Genomic DNA, 8,636 nt, shown 5'->3' on the forward strand with positions numbered 1-8,636 from the left:
CCACCCACGTCCCTTTACTTCACATACACCATTGTATATGTGGAGATTGCAGAACACACACAGAAGTATACATTTTCTACAAAAGAGACATAAAACATATGCCACTGTATATGTGAGGGGCAGATATTCATGCTGCCAGGGGGCAGAGCCAGTTGGCATGTGGTTAGCCCCACACTGGGACAACACATGGGTAAAATGTCTGTATATGGCGACCAGGACTACTGAGTGATCCAGTTCTATACAATATGCTCTCTTTTCCTGCTTGTAATCAACCAAACTACTCTGTTATAAGGTAAAGGTACTGGGCCCCTCCAAAGTTGATGCGCATTACCATTAAAATGGTGTGTGTGCACTGCATCATGTGATTCAGGATGTGGGGTGGGGCTTATCTGCCCCCCCCCAATATTTTATTCAAGTTGGCACCCCAGTGTCGGGAACTGCTTGTCATCATGACAGACGAGGTGTGTTTGAAGAATAGCATGCATACAGCAGAAATCCTGGTGTCAGCAGCAGACAGCAGGTTTTGCCCTCATGACAACAGTATACTCAAAATTCAGTGTCATGAGGTCAAAGCCTCCACTCTGGACACTGGGCGAAGGAAACAGGCAAAATCAGACAGGGATTAATTGAACCTGCCCGGGGTCCTTGCAATAGACAGGCCATGCACATACCCCCTCCCATCATAATATATTTTGCTAGTATATTTCAACTTTCACTCTCTTGACATTCCATCACAGTGTACTGAGATCAAGAAGCAGAACTAGGAAAGGGCTATGTAAATGAGGGAGCAGGTTTGCCAGGGATCACTAGAGCAGAGAGGACTCTAACAGAGTCACAAACGGGATCATTTAAATTCCTTCCATGTAAGTGAATGGTTCATTCACTCCTATAGAGGAAAGCACTGCACTTGGGAATACCATTGTGATGAGGTCAAACCTTGCTCTTGATCCCTAGTATTGGGAGATCCATCCTTCAGAATGGAGGATATGCTACATGTCTCTTGTAAAGGTCCACAGAGTTGCCCTGGACTCCTTATGGGACCTTGCAAGACTTCCCATTATAATGTTGGACATATTGCTAATTCTGACATGAAAGCAGTTTAGTATAGAATTTGGACAACTAGTAATCACATGGCAGTTACCTAAATCTTTACTCTGTGGCTGCTGTAACCACATGGAGAGTTGGTCACATGTAGCTACAGACTAGGGTTGCCATATTTCAAACAGTGAAAATCCAGACACAAAAGTTGTTGAGCTGGGCTGCCATACATCTGAATTTTCCCGAACACTTCTGACAGAGGAGTAAAGCCCATTGTCCCACAGCTCGCCAAATGTTTGTACACTGAAGTTGAAACTGGGTTTAACACTACGAGTGCTCAACTGTTTCCCCTTGCTATTACAGACTTTCAATGGTAACTGATTATCTAAATCCCATCTAAGAAGTAGTGTAAATTAAAACTAGGAATATTTTAACCAGCTAGATGCATAGGATGGCAAGATGCAAAGGAGGAGAGGGCTTCTGCACTTTTTACGTGTACAATTATATCACTTGAGACCAGAATACCTGAATGGTCACCTTACCCCTATATACCCAATTGATCATTTGTTTCTTTTCTTTTTTAAATATTTTTTATTAACAGGCCAATCACATCACATTATTCAAATCACATTAGTTCCAAATTATACAGCCAAATTTTAAATTTTGTTGAGGGTACCCATACATCAAGCTCCGCATAAGTCCAAAATTCCGGATAACTCCAGGCATCACTTATTTTACTGCTTTAATTAGACAGTTCTATCCAGTTCAATCCGGATAGTCCTTTATTACTTTCTTTCTCATCTTGTTGTTATCATATATTCCTTTCTTTGCGATCTCTGATGATTCTCACAAGCAGACTGAAAACTGGCGTCTCTGTGTGGGTTTTGTACTCTTCAAAAACCATATCGCTCCGGGACAGCCTCTGTTCAACGCTTCCATAAACAAAGTTAATCTTCGGTCTGTCCTTTATTTTTTCTCAGGCTAGCCAAATAAATCAAATAAATCAGGGGGCTCTGTCAGGTCAAACTTGCATTCCAGCACTCCTTCTCTTTCGAACGATCCTGATTCTCCTCCCCCCTGTCCTTCTTTCTCCGGCAAGCCTGTCTTGGCGAGATGCCATTTTTTAACTGCGTCATAAAAATTTTCCTCTTTCTCACCGTTCACCAGTCTTCTCTCCTGTTGTAATCCATCCCCACACAGTTCTTAAAATCCTGCTTATGATTAATAAAAACACGACGATCTTATTTCTTTCTGGGGTGAAGGGTTATTAATATCACATCGTGCAAAGAAAAAAAGAGTTTTTTCCTCCACCCCCCCTTCATTCCAAACATACAGTCTCCTAGTGGTGATTCATCAGAAGATTTACTTATCCATCCGTCACTCCCGGTCACACAGATCCATTAATCAGCAGCCTTATCTGTTGAGCTTTACTTGATGTATGTGCTTCAGCTTCATTTCCAATCGTATGTTTCCAATTATAATTCCGAGCTGAAGCAACCAGCATGCGCTAATTGGAATCGGCGTCAGGAAGAGCTGACTTCACCGAGGGCTCGTGCCAAGTGTTCGTCACCCCCATCTCTCGGATCAGGGCGTGCATTGTGAACACCGCTGGTAAGACAGGGCCCCCCACATCCTGGGGGGGAGGGAAGGCTGCATACTTCCCATAGCAGCCCCTTAATTACCTTGTATGGGTCAGAGAGATGTCATTGTCGGCCATCTTCCAGCGCGCCACCTGGTGGCCCCCTCCTGATCATTTGTTTCTGCTGGTGAGGGCTGAGGACCTCTTGCAGAGACCATCTGAGGAGGCACATTCCATACAAAGTAGGAATCAGACCTTTAGTGTTATCACTTGAGACCAAAATACCTGAATGGTCACCTCATCCCTTATATACCCAATTGATCATTTGTTTCAGCTGGTGAGGGCTGAGGGCCTCTTGCAGAGACCATCTTAGGAGGCCCATTCCATACAAAGCAGGAATCAGGCCTTTAGTGTTGCGGCACCTACCTTTTGGAAAGTCTACCCCTTGGATATTGGACAGGCACCATCTCTCTTGTCTTTTTAGTGCCTACTGAATACCCTCCTCTTTCAACAGTCCTTTTCAAGTTGAAATATTTTCCAGTCTGCATCTGTATTGAAATTGGGGGTGTGTTTTTTTTAAAAAAAATAGTTTAGTTTTTATTATTTGTTGTTTACCGCCTTGGGCTCCTTTGGGAGGAAGGGAAGGATATAAACATAATTTAAAAATGATAAACTATTAAGGTACAGGAGTTCTGTCCTCTTTTGTATGCGGTCACCTAGTAATGGCCACTCCAACAGTTGGAGGATACACATACCAGCCATGACAGCTAAACAGAAACGGAAGCATAGTAATAGGAAATGTCTACTGAGTACCTGACGTACAAGAACAAGAAGGCCAGGGCTTGCTCCAAAACATTTTGCTGCCTGAAGCAGAGGGACAAGATGGCACCTTTCCACATTCCATATACAAAAGCCAACCGGCAATGTAATACTGTCCTCTAATGCACCAGAGGATGGCAGGTTAGCTTAGAGCATGGGCATAGCCATGATTTATTTTAGGGGGAGCAGGCTTTATGTTGGGGGGAGCAGAACCAAGTTATCTGCAACGCAATTGGTCAGTTAGTTAAGTATTTTTATTGATTGATTGGGGGGCAGCTGCCCCCCTGGCTCCACCCATGGCTTAGAGGGTGCTTGCCAGGCCAAAATGGCACTCACAGCTCTATCCTCCAATACCTTGCCACCAGTTCCTGTACCCCAGAATCTGCCACCTGAGGCAACTGCCTCATTTGGCTGGATTGTAGGGCCCTTGGGAAAGCCATTAGCTTTGTGGCCTGTCTATAAACTTCCAAAGGTACCTGGTTGGCTGCTGGGGTGGGGGGTGGGGATTGAACAAGATATTTCCCTTGTCTAATCCAGAAAGGTAAAGCTTATGTTCCTATAGCTCATTTTACTTGGCATGTAGACCTTCCTTATAACCATCATTATAGCTGAAGCAGCCCTAATAATTCTGTGTAATTACTACTTCGTTTCAATTCCTCCATCCAATATTTAAGATTTGTTCCTATTGGACTATATACAGTTATCTGAAAGGCTGTATATTTAGAGTTGTTAATATTTCAGTGTGTCTGCTTGAACAATACCAGATCAGATGAACAATTGAATACATACTTAATGCCTTTATATCCATGAATCACATTGGTTTTAAGGGCTAATATTTCTTTATTTTTGGCTAGGGTTGTTGGTAGCAATTTATGCCTTCAATTACAGTATGGAAGGTCTCTTTATTTCAAGGCTTAAGAAAATATTTCTCCAGGTTATTAAAGACTGACATTTTAGAATGTAACAAAAGAGTACTTCAAATCCTTTAACCTCAACTAAAAGATTGGTGCTCGCTTATCTTAGGAATCATGAATGTTGTTCTTCTTGTGTCTAAGTCTTCATAACTTTTCCCAGGAAAATTAAACAGAATCATTAAAATGGGGATAAACCTGGAAGCTCAAGAAAGGCTCTGTAGTTAACTATCCCAGGAGAAAACAAGTTTCCACATGACTTATGGGCCATTTGGGCTCAATTGAATTTAATGGGTTTCAGCTGTACCTCTGCAATGGCTTTGAAGAGCAACATGTTGAAAAGGGATCTGATACAGGTCTGAGGAAGTCCATTTTAGCTTACTTGGAGAGCAAGAGAAATGCAGGATTTTAAAATGTGCAAGGAGGAACTGGCAAGACTTTCTTACACTTAAGAATTAAAAGAAAATAATTACTCTTGCAATGCAACCCTATCTACTTGTAAGCAAGCCAGGTTGAGTTCAGTAGACAATTACTTGCAGGTAAAGGGGCATAGACTTAGGATGGGCATCTTAAACTATCCCTTTAAATGTGACACTAATATTTCCTTTTGGGTTTTTCTTCAGAGGAAAGGAGCACTTAATTTCAAGCAGCTGGATTAAGCTCTGACATCAGTCTTCTTGATCTCTCTGCTTTTACAGTGGAACTTCAGCCATTAGTTGGTTGATGCCCATCTCCAGGCCCAACTACACGTGCATAATGCAATGATATCGCATCTCAAGTTGTGTTGGAGTAGACGTTAAGGAACAACAAGCAAAAAGACATGGCTCACACCCACAACGTGCATGTAAAGCACTCTCATAACCCTTTAAGAGTCATGGCTTCTCCTAAAGAATCCTGAGAAGTTTAGTTTTTAAAGGTCCTGGGCATTCTAGCTCTGTGAGGGGTGTGTGTGTCTCCTATCAACTCTCAGCACTTTTAACAAACCACAGTTCCCATGGATCTTTGGGGAAGCCATAACTGTTAATGTGATGTAAGCATCCTTTAAATGGATGGTATGGATGGGTGGAGTGGGTGCAAGGGCAGAGTGTCCTGTTTTGCCGCTTGAGGCCAAACAGGAAGTGCCACCCCACTTGCCCTGATGTCACCACTGCCTCCACCCCACCTAATCTTTCTCCTAATCTTCTTCTACATCTCTCCATCCTCTCTGCTCTGCAAAAAAAGTCACACTACTTCTTTCCAGGCAGCATCCATATTCTGAGTTTTTCCTTTAACTCAATTAGGATCTCCATGTAGCCTGCCTGACATCTATCTCCCTCTTGCTTTATTGCTCTTTGATTTAACCAAAGAATTACCAGGTCAATCTGAGTACTGTCTTTGTAACAAGTGATTCCCTTGTTTTTGTAATAAACTGCATATTCCTTGATTCTAAAAGAAAAATTCAGGCCTGTGGAGCCTTGCTGAATTCCTTTGAATTCCTTAGGAAACTTAAAGGCCTACTTTTCTGGCAGGGGAGCAGGAGGGAAAGGAAACAGCTATATAATTGTCTGATGAACATCAAAGCTATCTGTTTCTTACCAGTTTTATTCATATTGTTGCTTTGAATGCGTTGACAAATACTTTTTAGGGCAGGGCAGGGCAACACACAAAGACAAATGAACTATTTATATTCCTGTCTAAGGATGCAGTACTTAAGCAGGGAAATGTAGCTATGTTTGTGTAAATATGCCCTTAGAATTAAGCTTTGCTGGGACATTATAATAGGTAATTTGTTCTTTTTAAACCCAAGCTAGTTTCACGCAGGAGCACAAGAACACTCTTATGTGAGAGCTGTTTCTGGAATTTCTTCTTCAGTCCAAATAGCTTCCAGCCTTGGCTACTGAACTGTGAAAAGGCTCCCTTCCTCCCTGCTCTCAGCAGAAGAAAAAAACAGGCTGAATTTGTTTCCTTCAACACCTTCATATATGTTCAGAAAGGCAGTTCTGTTTGGCCCTTCACTTTTTCCTATTTTCCTCTTAAGATGAGGTGAAAGGAGCAACATTACTGTCCTTTGAATTCTGTCTTTCTATACACAGTCCACCCTCTTCAGGTTAATCCTGACGTTTACAATCCTACAGAGAATAGTGGCTTAATGCCTGAAACTGAAAGCCGGGCAGTTTGATATAACCCAGCGGAGAAACTGAAATGAATCGTCCCATTCATTCTTCTCATTGTGTAGATAGTGTATACTCAGATAGTATAGAACTAACATGCTGTATCCCTTTATCAAAAGACTTTTTACACACACACACACACACACACACACACACACACACACACACAGCAGAAAGAGCTTATGTGAAATTCCAGGTCAGAAGAGTACAGGGGCCTCTTAAGTGCCTGTTTTCCCCTCTTGTAACCTGTAAATCCAGATTTTCAAAACACAGCGTGTCAGCAGCTACTTTCACATTCAATCAGGAGTAATCACTTCTCTCTGTGTTGCTACTTATATGGCTCTCCTTCTACAGCTTCAGAAACACTAATGGATTTATCCTCCTAGCCCCTCCAGCTGGCGTGGCTGTTTGAAGGGAGGTGGGCCTTCCGTGGCTATGAAGATAGGACAGTGTTACTCAGGAAGAATATTGCCTGCTAAGCATCTTCCTCAAAGTCATTTGCATGTTTGTAACAGCGCAGACCCTCAGGCTGAGGGAGACTGACCTTGTTGGGCAGCACAGATTTCTCCTGCCCAATTTCTTCTAATGCGTTCTGAACTCAGGTTCCTATCCATGTTTATGAAGATCTACACCCATAAATAAATAGGGCCTTTTGTATTAAGACTGGAGATCATGGCCAACATAGAGGTGCTGAGTTACCTTGGGGCAGAACCAGGAGGTGTAGTTTTGTGCATTGTGGAGGGTGCTCAAGTAACCAGCTTCTTACTCTCAGCAATTGGAATCTTAACATTTTTCTTAGGTTGGTAGCAGTGTTCCTTGCTAAGAGAATTATGTTGAGAGTAAGCTGAACAAGACCTGTTTTTCTTTACCTTGATTTAAAGTCCCTTTTGTGACCATAATCTTTACTGCATTCCTCATTTGTTTTGCATTGACTGGCTCCAGGAGCAATAACTCCTACACAAGCAGATAATTTTCTTCCTTTTAAGTAATGTGAACTGAATTCTGGAAGATACTGTTCAAGTTTGTCTAATTAACTTTCTATCACTGGCAGCCAAGGCGTGAGAGGGCTCAGGTACAGTAACTAACTCATTTCTGCAGTCACTCTATCTGGCACTGAATATAGATTGGGGAAATTCTTTGCTTGAGCAAGATGTGTGGTAATGTTGTTACGCTTTGTTAAAGTGCTCTTTAAAAATACATTAGGTTCTCTTGAGAGAGTGCTGTTGTCTGCTGCTAAAGTCAGACACTGCACAGGCGGTGGAAGTCTCCCCTCCACACAGTTTTCAGCAGATATGTACTCTGATCTCAAGGCAGACAAATGTGTTAAAAGGAGCAGGATGGTGACTACACCATACTAATTTGCACTGGCCGCCCCAAGTGAGATTTAACCCCCGACTTCCAGAAAGCAAGAATAGGAAGGATGAACTACAACTGAAACAGGCACCATTTATGTTCACTAAATGCGAACCACCTGGGCTTCAGGCAACAGCAAAGGATACAGAAGTATACTCGCTCCTTCAGATTTGGTGTAACCCCATCAAGAGCAGGCAACCTCCCACCCACCTGGCCTAGGGAACCGCCCACTAACAGTGCCTCATTCTTATCTGGATTGAGCTTGTTGCCTCTCATCCAGTCCATTACTGAGGCAGGATATTATCAAGGAAAGATGCATCCTGGTTGCTAGGGGGTAAAAAAAGGACAGAGAGATTCCAAGGACTAAAAAATAAGACAGAAGCAGAAAAAGTAGACTAAAAGTGTAGAGAAAAACCCTGGCTCTTTAGCAGCCCAGGGATTCTTATTGCCTGGTTTCTAAACAACTCACTTATCAGTTACAGTTCTGACTTTATTCAGAACTGGCAAAAACACTGGCAGGCAGGTGCAGCCAAGCTCACTCATTTCCCAGAAATCACCTAGAAGAGTATCTGATAGTTTAGAAAATCGGAGAGCATTTCTCCCCTGTGTTTATTTTGTAATATATCTTACTTTTGGATAGAATCCAGGTTGCATTACTTATCTGTAAAAACTTTGGAAAATTGGTGAATATGACTAATAGGTTATTGAATGTTTTTGTAGAAATACATAAGATCTCCAATAAATAACTTGTGAAAGCAAAAAAGAAGGGTATCTGCACATTTTGCT

Source organism: Podarcis cretensis (assembly GCF_951804945.1).
Source record: "Podarcis cretensis genome assembly, chromosome: 7".
NCBI lineage: Eukaryota > Metazoa > Chordata > Lepidosauria > Squamata > Lacertidae > Podarcis > Podarcis cretensis.